Genomic DNA, 17,430 nt, shown 5'->3' with positions numbered 1-17,430 from the left:
TATTTTCTAGTAAACGTAGGTCAAACTTCACTTCTATAGTTGTAGCTTCAGTTTCAGCAACTTCCTTCAAACTAGGGCAGTCGATATCTTGCAAACCATTCGTCGGATTGACTTGATTCCACCACCAAAAGTTGTGGCTTTCAGAGGAGGTTCAGATGAACCTACATCATAGTTCAGATGAGGAGATATTCTATTCCATGTAGGTCAAACATTACTTCTGCAGTTGCAGCTTCAGTTTTGACAGCTTGCAGCTTCACATGTGTGAGGGAGAGACCCTTTTCTGCGCAGTAGAGAAGAGTCTCTTTTCTATGCAGTAGAGAGAGAGAGATGTGATGAGATGAGTGAGTCCAAATGAGGAAAATTCCTCCTATATTTATACACAACGTTGGTGTTTGAATAGATGCAAATGTTGGGCTTCTAAGCCTACATGAGTTGTAGGTCAGCTTGATAATAATTCCATAATAAAAAAAAGTTCACATCTCCATGAATACTTATCGAAATTGGATGATATTTATATCAATCATACACTTCTTGATGAGAGGAATCTAATGAACATATTATCATCCATGAACAAGATGACCCACATGATGTTTTTCGTTAGATGCGAATTTTAACACTCCCTCTCAACTAGGGAGAACTTCATCTGCAATTTGTCTATCGGTAGTTACTATTCATCCATCAAATGCACTGCCCTGTACAGCCTGACCCTTGCCCTGCTCTGCTCTATTCTTCCTATTTTTCTTTGTCTTGTTTTGCACTGTACTAATCTGTGTGGCTCTACTCTGTTATGCGCTACACTGCTTTGTTCTGTTCTGCTCTGCTTTTGTCGAAATTATGAAGAAGAAGAAATGATCGAGGATGTATCATACTGACTCAAAGTCAGTCTCAGAGTATGTACCACTGGTCCCAGACCAGTCTCAGCCAACCCGAAGTCAGCGTCATAGTGAGTATAACTCCACTAGTACCAAACTAGTATCATCCTCCACTAACTCAAAGCCAATCTCAGCCACTGGTCCTAGACCAGTCTCAACTGACCTGAAGTCAGCTTCATAGTAAGTACCACTCCTACCACTCGTCCTAGACCAGTATCGCAGTCTCAAAGAGTGTACCACTAGTCCCAGACCAGTCTTAACCGAATCGAAGTCAGCATCATAGTATGTACCACTCTCACTGGTCCCATACCAGTACTACACTAACACGAAGTCAGTCTCAGAGTATGTACCACTAGTCCCAAACTAGTCTCAACCAACCCAAAGTCAATTTCATAGTATTGTACAACTCCTACCACTGGTCCCACACTAGTATCATTGATCCTAAATCAATGGAGTTCATCTTAGCATAGGGAGTATAGTAGATACAACGATGCATCCATCGGTAGTACTATGGTCCCTAACTTCATTTCCCTACTCATTGATCAGATGAGAGGTACTTCCCATCAGTCCCAGACTGCATGGGTAGGATGCCTCGACAGGAGAACTAATCAATCCTATACTCACAGGAGAACACATCAATCCTGCTATAGTCACCATGGAGAACACATCAATCCTGCTACAATCACCATGGAGAACACATCAATCTAGGCCTCACAGGAGAACACATCAATCTTGCTACAGTCACCATGGAAAATACATCAATCTAGGCCTCACAGGAGAACACATCAATCCTGCTACAATGTCGCCATGGGGTGTACATGTATACCATCAGGGGATAGCGAATTATCCTATGGTCATATTCTGCTCCAAGAAGTACCTTGCACTCCCCTGGAGCTCCCAGAGCTCAATGCATCATACACGACCCTCATTGGAGGGTCTTTGAACAACTCCGAGTTGTTCTCAGAAAGTAAGAAATTTTACTTTCCCAAGGGGTTTTGTCAGAATATCAGTGACCTGTTCATCTGTACCGATATGTTGGAGCCTTATAGCCCCCCGCTACACCATATCTCGAATATAGTGGTATCTGATATCAATAATCTTGGAGCGATCATGAAATACGAGATTCTCTAACAAACGAACCCGACTCTGGTTGTCACAAAGGATCACGGTGGTATCCAATGTAAATCCAAATTGCTCACTGAAGAGCTTTCGCAACCAAACTACCTCACAGGAGGCCATGCAGGCAGTAATATACTCTGCTTCGACAATGCTCAAGGCCACTAAATTCTACTTCCTACTCATCCAGGATATCAAAGCAGATCCCAAGGAGAAACAACACCTGGAAGTGCTCTTACATTCCTCCTTATTGCTTGTCCAATTAGCATCTGTGTATCCAAAATAGTCTCATGTCCCCAGAAGTGTATCTTAATGCATAAGTGATAGTGCCATGAAGATATCTCAATAGATTCTTGGCACCAATCCAATGTATGTGGTGGGGTTCAACCATATGTTGACTCAACGTGTTGACTGCAAAGCATATATCTGGACAGGAGTTCAATAAGAACATTAATGCTTCGACGAGTTGTCAATACTCGGTAGCATTTCGTAAAATAGGTCCAGCAACACTACCGATTAACTTCTTGAAGTCAAGCTCCATCAGGGTAGTTACAGGCTTCCAATCCACCATACCGAATCTTTCCAATATCTTCACCACATATTTTCCTTGAGATAGGAAAGTTTCCCCTGACTTCTACCACACTTCAAGTCCTATGAAATAGTTCATCAATCCTAGGTCCTTCATTTCAAATTCAGAAACCAACTCCCTCTTACATTTGAGAATGAGAGGGTCTACACCTGTTAGAAAGAGGTCATCCACATACAACACCAGTATGAGAGGTTTATCATCTACAACCTTAAAGTTAAGGTTAGGATTGGCTTCACTCCTAGTGAATCCCATCTTCATCAAGTAGCTTTTGATCCTCTCATACCTTGCTCAAGGTGCTTGCTTCAACCCATAGAGAGCCTTCTTCAACCCGCATACATGAGATTTTCGATCATAAATCTAAAATCCTTCAGGTTGCTCCATGTAGACCTCTTCTTTGATCAAGCCATGCAAGAATGCAGTCTTGACATCCATATGATGTAGGTTCCATCATTTTGAAGTAGCAAGGGCTATGATTGAGTGGATGGTCGTATACCTGGCAACAGGTACAAATATCTCATCATATTCTATACCTTCCTTTTGGGAGAAACCATGAGCAACAAAACGAGCGTTATACTTTTCTGTACTTCCATCTGCTGCATGTTTTATCTTATAAAACCATTTGGAAGTAACAACTGTCTTGTCTTGGGGTCTGGGAACTACTTCCCAGACATCATTCTTCATAAAAGACTCATACTCTTCGGTGATAGAATCCTTCCATACTTGATGCTTGACGACATGTGAGAATGATGAAGGATCATTTTGAATGATCGTGCTCATGATGGTCAAGTATCCCTAATACCTATTAGGTTTCTTACTTTCACAAAAGGTTCATAGGGGTGCAACATGTCCTTCAGCATCATCAATTAGCCCCCTAAGCCATGAAATCCTCTTCCTAGAAGAGGAAGGCTCATGTGGAGGAGGATCAATCGGATCCATGGGTTCTTCTACATCATGCATTGATCCATCATCCTTTTCTTTTGGTTCCCTGGTGTCTGCTTCTTGAGAACTCCTCAAAGTTAGAAGATTGTCCACCTTGCTGAGAGCCATATCTTCATCAAAGGTGACATTATGACTAATTGGTGGGCTCCAGTATTGCAATAATGCTACAAATCCTGGAACTCCCTTTTTTAATTTTATCAACCCGGTAGTTCGTAACAAACTTGGAAGCGACGGTGCTGTATGCACAAGTACTAGCTCTTGTCGCAGATGTCACTTGGTCAATTGGCACAAGTCCACTAGGGGCTTAAGCCAACTTCTATGATCTCTTAGAAGAAGCTTTTTAACTGATGGATGGAAGCTAACTCAAAGGAAGCTAATCTACTTGCGGAAAGAAACTGAAAGCCAAAAAGTAACACAAACCCTAGCAAACTCTAATTCTACCAACTAATCCTATTGATGAAAAGGAGAGAATGCAAACTACTGGAAGAGATTCCATTACTTCTATGAAGGTAAAATACATGTGGCTAGACTACATATATCTGAAGAAAACATCTTTTTGTATTTTTGAATAAGTTATTAGAATTATCATGCATGTGCTTCTAACTAGCTTTTTACTGTGCAGAGGTGGATCAAGGAGGAGAAATGCTTGGAAAAGGTTGGGAAGGTACAGAGAGGGCCTAAGGGATCCCTAGGACCTTTCCAGAGAGTTTCACAGAGTTTGGCTATCAAGAAACCTCATTCGTGAGCTTCTACAGGAAGTCTGCAGGGGTTCTACAGGATATTGTGGGATTTCTACAGGATGTTCTGTAATTTTTCTACAGGATGTTTAGAAATGGAATTTTGGAGCATGGATGGAGGGAAAAAGGTGGAGGAATGAGTATGGAGGTGAAATAGGGGTGTAAGGGAGTTCAAGAATTGGAGGATGGAGTTGAGGAGAAGGTGTAGATGATTGGACTTGTTCTAAGAAGACTGGAATAATGCTGCACAAAAGGTAGGGTTATGAGGGCAATGTGGCAACGTGAGGCAAGAAACCAAGTTAGGGGATAGAGAAGATGGGTTTGAGGGAGTCTAGACAGATAGAGAAGTGGTACAGGTGCTCTGCAATTTGTGTTTCCAACTGAACCAACAAAGACATGCAAGAAAACAAAGAACTAGTTATGCTACCCTAATATGATCTAGCTAACAGAAACGAGAATGGACAACAGCTTTATTTGCAAGGAAACAATGTATATTAACTATGAAATGAAGCATTCAAAGATCTGAACACGTAACCAACCTTGCAAATGAAAACAACACAATAAGGATTGCATGGTAAAGAAAACTAGTGTTTTTGTTTGGGACAACACGGTTACTTCAATTCCAGCCCGTGATCCAATAAGGAAGAGGTGAAACCAAAAGTGTTTGGTGACCCTTTTTTCGAGCCGTCTTCTTGTTATTATTCAACCAATCTATTCTAAACATGAAAAGCTACTTTAACCATCAAAAGAAATCTAAATAAAAAAAGCAAGATTTAAGTCTAAATAACAGATTTTATTCTAAGAATGCAGCAAAAACACATAAAGATAAACAAAGGAGGTACTGGGCTCTTGGGATGGGCCCAACCCCAAGAGCTACAGCCTCCTAAGAGAGATTTAGAGCTGGTGCAAAGTTGTATTCATCTTTATTGAGCAAGAAAAGAGGAGTTACATCAAAACTGTCCACAAGGGAAACTTGAAAATGTGCTGAAAGCAAAGCTAATATACAGCCTAAAAATCGAACTACAGACTAGCTAACTTCTGCCTATAAAATGACTAACCATTGGCTACAAAATGACTAACCACTAGCTAACCCAAATGAGGCCCTAAGCCTTCTTATTTATACAAATTGAGGACCCCAACAGTCCTCCTAAACTTTAGGGACTCGGCTGCCCAAAACTTGTAGTTAACAGTAGTCCTACTTGACTTGCTTGGCTGCCCTTGTTCTAATTGATTTGGTGGCCCTTGAAATCTGAGCTGATGGTGGAGAATTCGAGGTAAGGGCCCATAAATGAAGGGGACACCTTCCTACAAATCCTCTCCCTTGTTATCCCACGAATTTGGCTGCCAAGTGCTCATTAAAACCTTCAATTTTGTCTCCAAATTGACCAAAAAGGCTACACAAAGCACACATTAGAATTGTTGGCATAATGACTAACCCAATTCACTCTATTAGCTTAAATATAATAAAAAACATGCAATAAACTAATGAGAATGGTGGATTAAGTCGAATTAGGAGTTTGAATGAGCGCAAATAATTATCCATTTTTGGGGCTCATCATCACCCCCCTACTGAAAGTGTTGCTCATCCTCTGAGCAACCAATTTATCTCCTCATCTCTGATGGCCCTGGTGGCCTCCCTGTCATGCCAAGCTTCTGAAGTGATGCCCTCTTCTCTGTCATGAAACCATGCTTTTCTCTTTGCTTCTTCCCACTGCCTGCTCATTCAATCATATGAAAGGAGATGAAACCAGTGGAGGATGGAAGAAAAGAGTGGTTGCATGCCTCCTCAACAGACTTCAAGCTTCAAATCCCTCTTCATAATTGATTCTGGCATGCCCAAAGGCTTCTATAGGAAGTTTCTGGTAAAAATACAGAACTTCCTGTAGAAAGTCTGTAGCTTCCTGTAGAAGGTTGAACCATGACTAAATTGTGCTCGAACCCTGAAAAAATGAGTGTTCATGGAGGGGATGGATGTGAGGATGCCTGGGAACTTGGTAGGGACCCTTTTTCTTGTGCTGGGAGGCTGTTTTCTGGCTTCCTGTAGAAGCAGTCAGTTGGCTTCCTATAGAAACAGTTTTCCTTGATTTGGCTTACTTAGTTGGGGGTGCCTTCTCTTTGACTTGTGTTTTGGTTGCGTTGGGTGTGCCCTTACTTGTTTGGACATTCTCAGTCCTCTCTGCCCATGTTTGTAATCATTTCTCCCTTGGTGTTTGTGCCTTCATTCCACCCACAGTTTTCGCCTCAACAGCTTGGCATTTCACTCATTCTTCTTGTTCCTTCTGTGGTGGTCTGTCTTGTGTTTCTTTTCCATGTCCTTCCACTGCTCCTCCTATTCTGCTTGTTTGAATTCTTGTGTTTTTCTTGGCCTTAATGCAGCAAGCACAGCTGCTACTTCCCTTGCCAACATTTCAGGGGATTTCTTTTTTTGCTGTTCTTTCCCTTCACTTCCTGTAGAAATCTCTAGGCCTTCGTGTTGCTCTAACTACTTTTTCAGCAGTGCATTTTCCCCCTGTAGCTGGGATTTTTGTAATTCTTTCAATGTGTCTCACCATGGCCAATTGTTCTCTTAATTCCTTTAGCTTGTCCTCCATGTGGTGTTGAGTGTTTTTTTTTTCTAAATAAAATTCTCAGGTGAGAAAGCAGATAGAACTAAAAACAGAGGGATAGCTGTATTTTCTCCTTTTTCTGAAACCAAACAAGGAACTTCCCCATGTGCTTCTCCTTATAACATAAAATTGCAATATTTCCCTTTGTTTTAAACTACTTTTATCCTGAATTTGACTCTCTGCTGTTGAAAAGAAGAATTTTGTCTTTACAGACAGAGTACAGAGATCAAGTTTTCTTCTCAGCACACATACAGATATGCAAATTTAAAATTTTTCATACACAGGATGGCCTCCACAGCTGCACATATCTTCCCTATAGGAGATTTAAAAAAAAAAAAAAAAAACAGGAAACGTGGAGGACAATCTTGATGCAGAAACAATTAGGAAACCTAGTGCAATACACAGGCAAACGTTTTTCCTCCAATTTAGAGGCAGATTTTTTCTCTGATTCCCCAATCTTATGTTGTTCAATTCACCACCTTTACAAAACATACCATGCATAGAGGAGTTTTTTCAAGCCTACCTTGCTTTGAGATTTCTAATTCCGATGCAACAGACATGGGTTTCTCTGCTTCAGAAGGATATACTGTATTTCCTATAGAACGTCTTCCTGTAGAACGCTGGCCGGCTTCTATAGGATCTCTCTGCACCTTTGAATGATCTTGGTATGTGGGAGAATTTTGAACAAGCCAAAAAAATTGGCGAAGGACGTCAGTTTAGCAAAATTGATAGGCAGAGGATTCAACCGAAGAGGTTTGCAAGTGTAAATGAATCAACAGTTAATGTGAGTCTTTAGTTGAGCATTCCTTTAATTAATGCGTGATTTGTGGTGAGGTGGCAGAGACGTCTGCTGCTCATGCAAACTGTTGGTCCCCTGCAGTTCCATCTGCCTGTAATCCCTTACCATTAGTTGCACTGGAGTTTAAAATATCCATAACTGTCTGTGTTTTTCCAAATTTCACGTGAATGACCATACACGTATGCTGCATGATTTTTTCCTGAGCGCTAGAGAACTGTATGCGAGGTTAACCTTGCTAGATTCATGGCTTACCCCACCATTCCATTCATTCATGCAATTCTTTAATTAGATTCATGCAATAGAGGAACAATTTTTAGTCACGTACCTGAATTCAAATCGCTGATATGACCTGTCATTTGCTGCATGCACTGGTTTTTGTGGTTTCATGTGGCTTGGCTGCTAATTTTTGGTTGTTTTCCTTGTGCAGGTGTCCTCTGGCTGGATGCATGCTGCAGGAGTTCATTTCCACGCTCAGATCTGCACCCTTAAGCTGTTGTTGCCGAATTTTCACTGGACAGAAACTTGTTTTCGCCATTGCTCCCAAACAGTAAACCGGATTGATCTGAAGCTTGCTGAGCACGTTCCTATCATCATTATGCATCTCCCACAGTAAAATTGCGATCAATGGATGCAAAGATTTCGAGAAAAATGGAAAATGGTTGAAGAATTCAGAGATCAATTTCTTGTAAACCGTGCATCAGAATTGGCTGAAACTGGTTGGGTAGGCTACTATCACCCATGTGCATCTCCCCATGAAACAGGTTTTGAAACAGATGCACGGATATGGAGAAAATGAAAAAAATGCTGACGGAGATGGAGGCTGATTTCTCGTAAACCATGCACCAGAATTGGTTGGAACTGCTCAGTCATGTTGCCATCAGCCTTGTACAATTCCCCATAAAACGGTTTTTCAAATGGATGCATGGTTTTCAAGTTATGGCAAAAGCAAATTTTGTTCTATGTATTTTTTCTTTAAAGCATTTTGCAAGTTTTTGCATGGTGAAAAAGAATGAGCTTGGGTTGTGATGCATGCATGGAGATGATGGAGGAGGAGTTTGAAGATTGCAGGAGGTCTTCTAAACCCTTGAGGAAGCTACCATGTTAACCAAACCGCCTCTTTGAAGTCCATTTCTAGCTTCCTACAATTTCTACAAGAACTTCTTCTAGAAGCACAATGAAGAAGCACAATGAGGTGGAAAAGATGATGGAAAAGGGTGAGGAATGGGAACATGGATGCTTGCAGGCATAACCAATGGATTCCAAGCTTTAGATCCCCTTCCAAAATCGAATCTTCCTCGCTTGAAGGTTCTATAGGATGTTTCTTGTAGAAATATAGAACTTCCTCTAGAAGGCACAAAAACTCCTTTGTCTTTGTTTTGAGTGATCCTACTGACCTGCAATGTCATTGCTGCAACCTGAAATTATTCAACGAAAATTAGATTTATTTTTCTTTTTCTTTTTCTCTTTTTTTTTTTGAAAAACAACTAGGGCGCCTCATGGAGGTTTTCACCCTAATTGCCTGCCCTGGGCGCCTCCGAGGGAGGTTTTCACCTAGAGATCTTATTCTCTTTTCTCTTTTTTCCAACCCATTGACCACCTCATGGAGGTTCTCAATCAATGAGCCAATCTAAGGCGCCTCCGAGGAGGTTTTCAACTTAGATTTTTATTTTCATTTTATTTTTTTTGTCTTGTTTTGTTTTTTTTTTCTACCCTACCCTACTTGAAAAACAAAATCATTTTCAAGTGTAAGAATACTTCCAATGGAGCCATGTGCACATCGAGATTACAGACAAGATGATGTGAAGGCTCGAAATGCATGCTTTGACAGGTATCCAGATTTCAGATACCAAATGATCTGACTTTGAAGGGATCAAACATAGCTGAGGAAGATAGTACTGCTGCAACTTAGTGACCGTCTAAAACCATATCTCAATATAGCTTTGATATCCTTGGTCCTTTTGTTGATTTGGATCATTCTTCTTGTCACCTTCTATCATGACCTTGTCATCTTCCTCTTTTTGCTAATCTTTCTCTTGATTGCATGGAAGATTTGATGGTAACCATGAGGGAGCTTTCTTGATATCTGATTCTGATCTCTTCTCTTCATCAAGTGCAGCCCATGGTTCTTTGATCTCCTCTTTTGAATCTTATTTTTCTTTTGGTCCCTCAATGTTGTCAATATAATCTTTGCTTTGCAACACTCTTCCTAAGCTATGGTGAAGATTGTTGAGCTCAAGAGGAGTCATTTGGACATGTTGTGTCTCAGCTTTGCAATTGGGTTGAGCTACTCCATTGTATGGTTTTGGAAATGGTGGTACGGGTAGCTGAATGGGGGTGTATATTTGAGATGGATGTGGATGGGGTTGTGGTTGGGCAGGCATTTGGGGTTGCCTTAGTGGACGAGGAGGCTATGGTTGTGGATGAGCAGGTGGTGGAGGAAAATGAGTGGGATGAGAGTTGTACTGGGGCCTCCACCCCTGATAAGGTGCATACCACTAAGGTTGTGGCTGAGCATAAGAGTGAAACGAATGAGCAACTGGTTGGGCATAATATGGATCTATGAAGGAACAACGAGGAGGTGTGAACCAGGAATGATGAGCAGGGGGACCCCAAGAAGGCATGAAAGTGGCTTGATAGGGGTCATAATAGGTCTCGTGTGTCCCTTGCAGTTCCTGCTCGTAAGATCTAGGTCCATGCGGCCTCCTTTGGTTCATATAATAGAGTGGTTCAGTGGCTCCTTTGGCTCTCTGATATGCAGCTTTAATTCTGGGCAAGGAAGGGCACTGATTTGTAGGATGGTATTCTTCACAGACAAAACACACTTCTATAGAGTACAATGGACATTCGTTCCTAGGATGCTTTCTAGTGCACTTGGGACAAAATATGACCAAAGCCCTCTTGGCTTCCTCATGCTTCTTTTGGATCCACAGGGTATCCAATTGCCTGGAAGAAACTTCCTCATATCACTCTTGAAATCTTCTATCTGATCTTCAAATTCATCTTTGGACAAGGGACTGCTCCCAACATTTCTGCTTGTAGCCATTTGCTCCAGAGGAATGGTTTCTTCTTCTTCTTCCCTTGAGGTTCTTCAAATATGTCTTGTTGTCCTCCTAAGGGTTCTTTAATCACAGCCATCGAAGAAGAGAGAAGGTTGACTGTGTGAAGTAGTGGGGGTGTTGTGCAATCATTTTTCTAACCTATCTCTACTCCTACAAGGCATGAAAAGAAATCTTTTTGGTTGATTTTTAATTTTTCCACTTGTACCTACAAAAACTAAAATAGATTGAACTGCAACTAACTATCTTGCTGAAAGGAAAATGTGGAATTGAAATGAAAGCAGGAAAGGACTAATCTATTTTGCTCAAATGAAATTGCAGGAATGAAATGCTAGTCTACGCTTGCAGAATTGAAATGCTAATCTACGCTTGTAGAAATGAAATTGTGGAATTGAAATGCTAATCTATGAAAGCGAGAAATGCTAATCTACTTTTGCAGAAACAAAATTGCATAATGGAAATGAAATAAACTACTTAACAGAAGGTTGTAGTAGAAAATAGAAGAAAAGCAGCAATCACCAATACTCTGACGCTTCCCTGGCAATGGCACCAAAAAGATGGTGGGCTCCAGTGTTGCAGCAATAATGCTACAAATCCTGGAACTCCCTTCTTTAATTTTATCAACCCGGTAGTTCGTAACAAACTTGGAAGCAACAATGCTATATGCACAAGTACTAGCTCTTGCCGCAGTTGTCACTTGGTCAGTTGGCACAAGTCCGCTAGGGGCTTAAGCCAACTTCTATGAGCTCTTAGAAGAAGCTTTTTAACTGATGGATGAAAGCTAACTCAAAGGAAGCTAATCTACTTGCAGAAAGAAACTAAAAGCTAAAAAGTAACGCAAACCCTAGCAAACCCTAATTCTACCAGCTAGTCCCACTGATGCAAAGGAGAGAATGAGAACTACTAGAAGAGATGCCATTACTTATATGAAGGTAAAATACATGTGGCTAGACTACATCTATCTGAAGAAAATATCTTTTTGTATTTTTGAATAAGTTATTAGAATTATTATGCATGTGCTTCTAACTAGCGTTTTACTGTGAAAAGGTGGATCAAGGAGGAGAAATGCTTGGAAAAGGTTGGGAAGGTACAGAGAGGGCCTAAGGGGTCCCTAGCACCCTTCCAGAGAGTTTCACAGAGTTTGGCTATCAAGAAACCTCATTCGTGAGCTTCTACAGGAAGTCTGCAGGGGTTCTACAAGATGTTCTGGGATTTCTACAGGATGTTCTGTAATTTTTCTACAGGATGTTTAAAAATGGAATTTTGGAGCATGGATGGAGGGAAAAAGGTGGAGGAATGAGTATGGAGGTGAAATAGGGGTTTAGGGGAGTTCAAGACTTGGAGGATGGAGTTGAGGAGAAGGTGTAGATGATTGGACTTGTTCTAAGAAGACTGGAATAATGTTGTACAAAAGGTAGGGTTATGAGGGAAATGCGGCACTGTGAGGCAAGAAACCAAGTTAGGGGATGGAGAAGATGGGTTTGAGGGAGTCTGGACAGATAGAGAAGTGGTACAGGTGCTCTGCAATTTGTGTTTCCAACTGAACCAACAAAGACATGCAAGAAAACAAAGAACTAGTTATGCTACCCTAATATGATCTAGCTAACAGAAACGAGAATGGAAAAAAGCTTTATTTGCAAGGAAACCATGTATATTAACTATGAAATGAAGCATTCAAAGATCTGAACACGTAACCAACCTCTGCAAATGAAAACAACACAATAAGGATTGCATGGTAAAGCAAACTAGTGTTTTTGTTTGGGACAACACGGTTACTTCAACTCCAGCCCCTGATCCAATAAGGAAGAGGTGAAACCAAAAGTGTTTGGTGACCCTTTTTTGGAGCCTTTTTTTTTTATTATTCAACCAATATATTCTAAACATGAAAAGATACTTTAACCATCAAAAGAAATCTAAATAAAAAAAGCAAGATTTAAATCTAAATAGCATATTTTATTCTAAGAATGCAGCAAAAACACATAAAGATAAACAAAGGAGGTACTGGGCGCTTGAGATGGGCCCAACCCCAAGAGCTACAGCCTCCTAAGAGAGATTTAGAGCTGGTGCAAAGCTGGATTCATCTTTATTGAGCAAGAAAAGAAGAGTTACATCAAAACTGTCCACAAGGGAAACTTGAAAATGTGCTGAAAGAAAAGCTAATCTACAGCCTAAAAATCGAACTACAGACTAGCTAACTTCTGCCTATAAAATTACTAACCATTGGCTAAAAAATGACCAACCACTAGCTAACCCAAATGAGGCCCTAAGCCTTCTTATTTATACAAATTGAGGACCCCAACAGTCCTCCTAAACTTTAGGGACTCGGCTGCCCAAAACTTGTAGTTAACAGTAGTCCTACTTGACTTGCTTGGCTGCCCTTTTTCTAATTGATTTGGTGGCCCTTGAACTCCAAGCTGATGGTGGATAATTCGAGGCAAGGGCCCATAAATGAAGGGGATGCCTTCCTACAAATCCTCTCCCTTGTTCTCCCACGAATTTGGCTGCCAAGTGCTCATTAAAACCTTCAATTTTGTCTCCAAATTGACCAAAAAGGATACACAAAGCACACATTAGACTTGTTGGCATAATGACTAACCCAATTCACTCTATTAGCATAAATATAATCAAAAACATGCAATAAACTAATGAGAATGGTGGATTAAGTCGATTTAGGAGGTTGAATGAACACAAATACTTTTCCATTTTTGGGGCTCATCACTAATCACGACTTCCCTTTGACCGGCCACATAGATTCTATAGCCTTTAGTATTTTCACTATAGCCTACGAAAATTCGCTTCTTTCTAGATGCGCCCAATTTATTTCTTTTCTCTTTCAGCACATGAAAATATACACGGCTTCCAAAAATTCTAAAATGAGAAACATCAGGCTTCTTACCGGTGAACTTTTCTTTAGGAGTCTTGGAACCCAATGCTTGATGAGGGCATCAATTTTGTACATATGTGGCAAGGTTTGCAGCTTCAGCCCATAGATACTTCGGAACTCTTTGATCATGTAGCATGGCCTGGACAACTTCAAAATCATACAGTTCTTCCTTTCTGCCACACCATTCTGCTCAGGAGTATGTGGTGTAGTTGTCTCCTTCTTAATGCCAGCCTCATATATGCTTGAGTGAACCAACTATAATATATCAGAGGTCTTGCTTTGGCTTGAGGGGAATGGTCCCCTTTTGAGCTTTCCTTCGGCACATCCTGGACATACACTTTCTTTCTCTACTCGGAATTCGGGCATCCCTATCACCATTTGTCTTACACCGAGTAGAGCTTTATAATGAAGGTGGGAAAACCTCTGATGCTAAAGTTCAGACTAAAGAGATGTGTCATAAGACATGACACCTAGAGGACTTCCATCGACCTGATATAATGAGTCAACACAAAACCCAAGAGTAAAGGCATCTTTAAAATTATTTTTTTGATACACGTACCTTGCCATCATTGAAGGTTACCTTGTAGCCTTTGTCTTCCACTGCCGAGATGGACACTAGGTTCTTTCAGAGGTGAGGTGCATTTAATACATCTTGGAATCTATAGCCTTCTTGAATGCTTGTTATCTTCCTTAATTCCCAGCTCTCCTCTTACCTTTGCTATTGAATTTGTCATTCCTTTGATTACAATCAGAGGGATTTTGATCATCGTCGCGGTGTGAGTCATTTCTATCAGGGCACTCCCTTGCATAGTGACCTGCTTTATTGTAGATGTAACATCGTACTTTTTTTCCACCCTTAGGTCCAGCCTTTCCTTTTGATTTAGTCCCAGAATTATTTCTTTTCTTAGCATGATAAGAAAAGGCAGTAGGAGGACCTTTAGGCATGGGAATTTCTTGCTCTTCTACCCTTGTTTCTTCTTGAATGCATTTAGCCATTAATTCCTTGAAACCAAGAATTACATGATTGTTCATAAGAGTAGCCCTGAACGCGTACCATTCGGATGGTAATCCTCCAAGAGTCATGAGTTCCATTTCCCTATTAGAAATAGTCTTCTTAATAGATAGAAGATCGTTCGTGATCTTGCTGATTCTTAAGAAGTATGCTTGCATACTCTCATCTTCACCCTTCTTGATTTCCCTCATCTTATTTCTAAGGAACAAAACCTTGATTTGCATCATTAACTTTAAATAAACTCACCAGTCTATCATAGATTTCCTTGGAGGTGTCCAGATTAGAGATGTAGGCCAACAAGTGCTTGTTTATAGAGTCCTGAATGATCTTCTTTGTTTTGACTTCTCCATTTTTCCATATGTTCCAGGCAGTAGCAGATGCATTTGATGGAGGCTCAACAATATTGCCTCTTACATGGTCCAACACTCCTTGATCCTCTAGGGTTAGATCGATAGACATCTTCCATTTGTGATAGTCAGCTTTCTGATAGAGCTTGTCTTCACCTCATCTCTGGTACCATGTTAATATATGGTATCTTCTATGCTTATAATAGTTTACTTCTTTTTCTTATTATATTCCACAAATTAGCAATCACATGTACATAAAGTAAAGTGCAAATAGCACGTTAAACGATTGACAGAAAAGAAGCCATGATAAGAGACACAAGATGTGGCGTCTAGCCAGGGGAAAACCCCATGATGTGTGGGGAAACCCTTTGATCAAATATTATTTTATCTTCAATAATTAAGAAGAGATAAATAGTACAATAAATCTGATTTATATCAGTAGTAGCAAACCCTAGATCAGCAGCATCAGCATTAGCAGTTTCATCATCAAACTAGGGCAGACAATTTCTCACAAACCAATTGTTGGATCAACTTGATTCCACCATCAAAAGTTGCAGCTTTCAAAGGAGGTTCAGATGAACCTACATAATAGTTCAGATGAGGAGACATTGTAGTCCACGTAGGTCAAACTTCACTTCTGCAGTTGCAGCTTTAGTTTCAGCGGCTTCCTTCAAACTAGGGCAGTCGATATCTTGCAAACCATCCTTAGGATTGACTTGATTCCATCACCAAAAGTTGCAGCTTTCAGAGGAGTTTCAGATGAACCTACACCATAGTTCAGATGAAGAGATCTTCTAGTCCACGTAGGTCAAACTTCACTTCTGCAGTTGCAGCTTCAGTTTCACCAGCTTCCTTCAAACTAGAGCAGTCGATATCTTGTAAACCGTTCGTCGGATTGACTTGATTCCACCACCAAAATTTGTGGCTTTCAGAGGAGGTTTAGATGAACCTATAATGCGGTTTAAATGAGGAGATCTTCTAGTCCACATAGCTCAAACTTTACTTCTATAGTTGCAGCTTCAGTTTCAGCAACTTCCGGCTTCACATGTGTGAGGGAGAGACCCTTTTCTGCGCAGTAGATAAGAGACTCTTTTATGCGCAGTAGAGAGAGAGAGAGAGAGAGAGAGAGAGAGAGAGAGAGAGAGAGAGAGAGAGAGAGAGATGTGATGAGATGAGTGAGTCCAAATGAGGAAAATTCCTCCTATATTTATACACAACGTTGGTGTTTGAATAGATGCGACTGTTGGGCTTCTGATCCTACATGAGTTGTAGGTTGGCTTGATAATAATTCCATAATCAAAATAAATTCATATCTCCATGAATACTTATCGGAATCAGATGATCTTTATATAAATCTTACACCTCTTGATGAGAGGAATCTAATGAACATATTATCAACCATGAATAAGATGACCCATGTGATTTTTTTCCCTAGTTTCCAATTTTAACAAATACCTTCAATCTCAAACTAAGTTTCAACAATCTCGACATTATAGATGGATGGTTAATTTGCAGCAGTTCCACTTAGTTATTAAGTATAAGAAAGGTAGCACAATTAAAGTAGTTGATATGTGATGGAGGAGCATCTAGACTTAGGCAACAATGTGATTGTGTGTTCACATGTTGTGGCTAACAAGGATTGGAGAGAAAAATTGATTATTATTTTTCTTATTAATTGCTAATTGTGTAGTAGTTAGTTTGATGTCAAATTCTGGATAAAATAGGAATAAATGGAAATTTGATCCTCCCTATGGGGAGATCAAGCCAAATAGATCAGATCATTAAGTTAGGATAAGATTTGGTTTCTAAAAATAGTAAACTCCTTCATTTGTCGAAGGAGGCTCTTAGTTGGTGATTGGTTTTCTTATTGTAATGTCGAGTGAGGAGAGACAGAGAGACAGAGTAGAGAGAGTGAAAAATCAAGCTATCGAGATCTGGATGGGATAAGACCCACTTTCATGAATAAAAATTTGCTTTTTTTATTAGGTACAAACCTCAGTTTTAGTTCAGCCTATCATCCTCAGACGGATGGGAAAATTGAACTGGTGAACATGAGCTTGGGAAACATATTAAGGAGTTTGATTTATAAGAATCCAAAATAGTGGGATTTGGCACTTGCTCAAGATGAATTTTCTTACAATGACACTCCTAACCAAAGTACCAAAATGAGTCCATTTCATATTTTTTTTGGAATGCACCCAAGGGGAGTATATGACATTAGATATTTGGGAAACAAGGAAACCGGGACTGCAAAGGCTAAAGAATTTGTGAAACAAATGTAGAAATTGGAGGAAGATGTCAAGAAAAAGTTATAGGAAAGAAATAGAAGGTATAAACAAAGGGCTAATGAGGAGAGGACATAAAAGAAGTTTCAAGTGGGTTATTTAGTTATGGTTTACCTAGGGAAGGAAATATTTCTTGTCAGGACGTATAACAAATTGAAAATGAAAAAGATAGGGCCATGCAGAATTTT

The sequence above is a fragment of the Pinus tabuliformis genome, chromosome X (assembly GCF_031772625.1).
Source record: "Pinus tabuliformis cultivar Carrire ecotype Pingquan chromosome X, CPIR1, whole genome shotgun sequence".
In the NCBI taxonomy this organism is placed as follows: Eukaryota; Viridiplantae; Streptophyta; class Pinopsida; order Pinales; family Pinaceae; genus Pinus; species Pinus tabuliformis.
The sequence above is the reverse complement of the archived record's forward strand: the minus strand, read 5'-3'. Positions refer to the sequence as shown.